General features: G+C 39.2%; 1 pseudogene; it reads left to right on the forward strand.

Moving 5' to 3' along the window:
* The first annotated feature begins 1412 nt into the window (after positions 1 to 1412).
* On the forward strand, positions 1413 to 4564 carry LOC103236796 (mitogen-activated protein kinase 6 pseudogene; annotated as a pseudogene).
* The last annotated feature ends 319 nt before the right edge of the window (positions 4565 to 4883 follow it).

The raw sequence follows: 4883 nt of genomic DNA on the forward strand, positions 1-4883 counted from the left end.
TTGTGTAATTTATTTTTATAAGCTCCAGAGTGCCTGTATAGCACAAAGCCTTGCATGTAATTGGTGCTTAATTTATGTAATGAGTTAAAAGATGGCTAGAAGGATAAATGCATGGATGGATGGTTGGATGGATGGATGGATGGTGGCTCATGAATGGATGCATGGATGGATGGTTGGATGCATGGATGGATGGTTGTGTAGGTGGATGGATGGATGGATGCATGGATGGGTAGGTGGATGCATGGATGGATGGATGGATCATGGATGATCGTGGATGGATGGATGGTTGCATGGATGGATGGATGGAAGATGGATCATGGATGGATAGATGAATGCACGGACAAATGGAGTAATGACTTCAAGTTGACTTTAGAGATATAAGGTGACAGAAAAAAATATGAAAAATGAAACCCGAGTAATAGAATTCTAAACCGATATTTGCTACCAGAAAATATGAGTTTTGTTTTATGTTTGTTTAAATTTATAAGCTGGATGTTTTTCAGGGAATTAAATTTATCAAAGAATCAGAAAAAAAGAGTAGTCTTAAATTATAAAGTAAGATAGATTTATGTAGCTGCTAGGAAGCATTTATACTTATGAAACACATTAAGGGTGAAGCAACATGATTAGCAGTGTTAATAGTACCGAAGGTGATTTCTATGGTAACTCAGTATATCAATTCTGTGCACATTATTATTTCAAAAGATAATTTTTCAAACTACAATCTCATAGCCTGTAAAAATTAAAATATCCATTAAACAGCTCAATTACCTCTGCTGTTTAATGGGTAGCTAGGTTTCCATTAAGGATTCATGTTCAGTTCATTCTTGTTGATGATTTCCCTCTTGTACTTCTTCACCCTCCTGCAGCTTCAGATGACACCCGTGACAGCTCCCTTTCTAGCATGAAGGTACATTTCATAATTATTATTATTACAGAAATTATGTTTGACCTGATTGGTCTGTAGGAAATGAACTGCTCACCTTTTAGAATCAATAGCCATTTAATACATCAGCAAAGTAATTAGCTAAAGAGCAGCCCAATACCCTGAGGCTAATCATCCACCTCTAAAAGGTAGATAATTTATTCCCTCTCTACTAGTGAAGTGAGCCCCAGTATTATTTACAGAGATAAATTCTTAGATTTCCCATCAATTAAATTCAACTGTTGTCCTTTAGAGTCAAAGTTAGTATTTCAAGTGAAAGCACATCCCACCCTCCTTCCCAACACAACCACCTTTAGAACAACTTGGGCTTGAATTTTCTACGCTCTTTGACCTTGAACAAGTTTCCTAACATCTCTGAGCTGGTATTCGTATCCATAATATAATCTTATAAGGTTATTGTGTGTGTTCATGAGACAATACGTGCAAAGACCAGCATACAGAAACGATCCATCAGTATCACCTTGACTAAAGATGGATTGTGAAATTAAATCTACCTAGACAGACTTTCCCTCATGGAAGCAGTGCCATTCCACTACCGAATTTAGCTGATGCAATTTCCTGGTTTCTGATTTCCACCCGCAGCACAAACATAAAGTCTTCTAGCCTGGGTTGGTTCTGGAAACATCAACCAAAGCTCCCCACGGATACAGACAGTCTACTTCCACCCCACGCAATTCTCCCCTGCCCACCAAAGAACACACATTTAAAAAAGACCAGAGTCAGGTCACGGTTACACGGCGGCAACTGCGGCAAAGCAAGAGCCTGGAGACCTGAGCCGACACTGGGGGCTGTCCGCCGGCCCCGCCTTCTCTCGAGGAGTCGGAGAAGTCGCGTTGTATCAGAGTAAGATGGACGGTAGCTTTGATTGTGAGTGTGCTGAGCTGGAGCCACCTGATCACTAACAAAAGGCATCTTCTGTTAAGCAACAGCCGCCAGGGCTTCCTGTTGAAATATAGGGCAACAAAGGAAGCAAAGCAGCAAAATGGAAATGGTGCCTACCAGCTCCTTAGAAGGACACTGCTCAGGACTAGTGAGGAGAATGTTCATAGAAGCCTGTTGTGTGCATATTTATTCACATGTTTGTTAAATGTCAAATCATTTAGCACAGTAATATGAGTTCTTAATATGTCATTTCATTCCGTTTGAGTTTCTTGAGTGTTTTCTTTAAACGTCTGCAAAGTTGCTGCCCCTTTCTTGAACTATGAGTACTGCAATCTTTTTAATTCTCGATAGGAGTAGAGCTTTTTGAGCTTTAAGTCTAAGGGGAACTCAACAGGCCTGTTTGGCATATGCAGTGAACATCAAGAAACCATCTTGCTGTGGAAGCATAATTATTTTTCTTCTCCCTTTTTGAAAAATCTTTCCTTTTGATGCCAGTTTCCGTGTTTACACAAGTTCAACAATTTGAAAGGAAAAGGCAAGAGTTAGGGTTTCAAAATGGCAGAGAAATTTGAAAGTTTCATGAACATTCATGGTTTTGATCTGGTTTGTGGACTTAAAACCAGTGGGTTGTGGAGGCAATGGCTTGGTTTTTTCTGCTGTAGACAATGACTGTGACAAAACAGTGGCCATCAAGAAAATTGTCCTTACTGATCCCCAGAGTGTCAACATGTCTACATGAAATCAAAATTATTAGAAGACTTGACCATGATAACACTGTGAAAGTGTTTGAAATTCTTGGTCCCAGCAGAAGCCAATTAAGAGACGATGTGGGCTCACTTACGGAGCTGAACAGTGTTTACATTGCTCAGGAGTACATGGAGACAGACTTGGCTAATGTGCTGGAGCAGGGCCCTGTACTGGAAGAGCATGCCAGGCTGTTCATGTATCAGCTGCTACGGGGGCTCAAGTATATTCACTCTACAAACGTACTGCACAGAGATCTCAAACCAGCTATTCTTTTCATTAATACTGAAAACCTGGTGCTGAAGATATGTGACCTTGGTCTTGCACGGATCATGGATCCTCATTATTCCCATAAGCATCATCTTTCTGAAGGATTGATTACTAAATGATACAGATCTCCACATCATTTACTTTCTCATAATAATTATACTGAAGCCATTGACATGTGGGCTGCAGGCTGCATCTTTTCGAAATGCTGACTGGTAAAATACTTTTTGCAGGTGCACATGAACTTGAACAGATGCTGCTGATTTTAGAATCTGTTCTAGTTGCACATGAGGAAGATCGTCAGGAGCTTCTTAGCATAATTCCAGTTTACATTAGAAGTGACATGACTGAGCCACACAAACCTTTAACTCAGCTGCTTCCAGGAATTATTTGAGAAGCACTGGGTTTCCTGAAACAAATTTTGACATTTAGCCCCATGGATCAGTTAACAGCAGAAGTGCTCTCCCATCCTTACATGAGCATATATTCTTTTCCAAAGGATAAGCTAATTTCAAGTCATCGTTTCATATTGAAGATAAAGTTGATGATGTTTTGCTTACGGATGAAACTCACAGTCACGTTTATAACTGGGAAAGGTACCATGATTGTCAGTTTTCAGAGCATGATTGGCCTATACGCAACAAACTTTGATATTGATGAAGTTCAGCTTAATCCAAGACCTCTGTCTTATGTCACTGATGAAGAAGTACAATTTGATCTCTGAAAATATGTGGAGATTGGGAAAAGTATCTGGAGGATCCTGCTTTTGATACCAATTACTCTACTGAGCCTTATAAGCCAGATAATCATGAAAACAAATACTGTGATCTGGAGTGTAGCCATGTTTGTAACTACAAAACGAGGTCATCATCATATTTAGATAACTTAGTTTGGAGAGAGTGGAGTTAACCATTACTACGAACCCAGGCTTATCATAGATCTTTCCAACTGGAAAGAACAAAGCAACTAAAAAATCTGATAAGAAAGGCAAGACAAAATGTGAAAGGAATTGATTGGTTAAAGCCCAGATAGCACTAGAGGAAGCATCAAAGCAATTGGCTGGAAAAGAAAAAGAAAAGAATCAGGGGTTTGACTTTGATTCCTTTATTGCAGTAACCATTCAACTTAGTTCCCAACATGAGCCTACTGATGTTGATAAATTAAATGACTTGAATAGCTCAGTGTCCCAACTAGAATTGAAAAGTTTGATATCAAAGTCAGTAAGCCAAGAAAAACAGGAAAAAGGAATGGCAAGTCTGGCTCAATTAGAAGCCTTGTACCAACCTTCTTGGGACAACCAGTCTGTGAGTGGTGGGGACGACTGTTTTTTCATAAATCAGTTTTGTGAGGTAAGGAAGGATGAACAAGTTGAGAAGGAAAACACTTGCACTAGTTGCTTGGACAAATTCTTTAGCAGGAAAGAAGATCCTGAAATGCTAGAGACTGAGCCAGTAGAGGATGGGAAGCTTGGGGAGAGAAGAAATGAGGAAGGATTTCTGAACAACAGTGGGGAGTTCCTCTCTAACAAGCAGCTCGAGTCCACAAGCATCCCGCAGTTTCACAGTCCAATTGGGTCACCACTTAAGTCAATACAGGCCACACGAACACCTTCTGCTATGAAATCTTCCCCCCAAATTCCTCATCAAACTTACAGCAGCATTCTGAAACATCTGAACTAAAACACTCAGCAGACATTTGTCTTTGTATTTTTCATGAAAAAGTATTTTGTCTTTTCTTTTTATATAACTAGTGTTTAAGTCACTTTTTACTTGAATCAGATGGTGTCATTTAGTAAGGATTTTATTAGTTGGTTTATTTTATTATTGGTTTTTAAAATGCAGACTTTTCTTCTACATGTGAGACGGTTTTCATTTTAACTGGCATGTCGTTTGCACACAAAATTAAAGAATAAAGCAAAATAATGCAACACAAGAGGAGACAAAAGAAATGCACTAAGACAAGTAAAGAACATTCTCTCATAAAATGATGATCTGTTTTACAGAAAACAAACCTGGCCTTGAAATTTACACAGCGAGACTCTACA

Source organism: Chlorocebus sabaeus, chromosome 8 (genome assembly GCF_047675955.1).
Source record: "Chlorocebus sabaeus isolate Y175 chromosome 8, mChlSab1.0.hap1, whole genome shotgun sequence".
Lineage (NCBI taxonomy): Eukaryota > Metazoa > Chordata > Mammalia > Primates > Cercopithecidae > Chlorocebus > Chlorocebus sabaeus.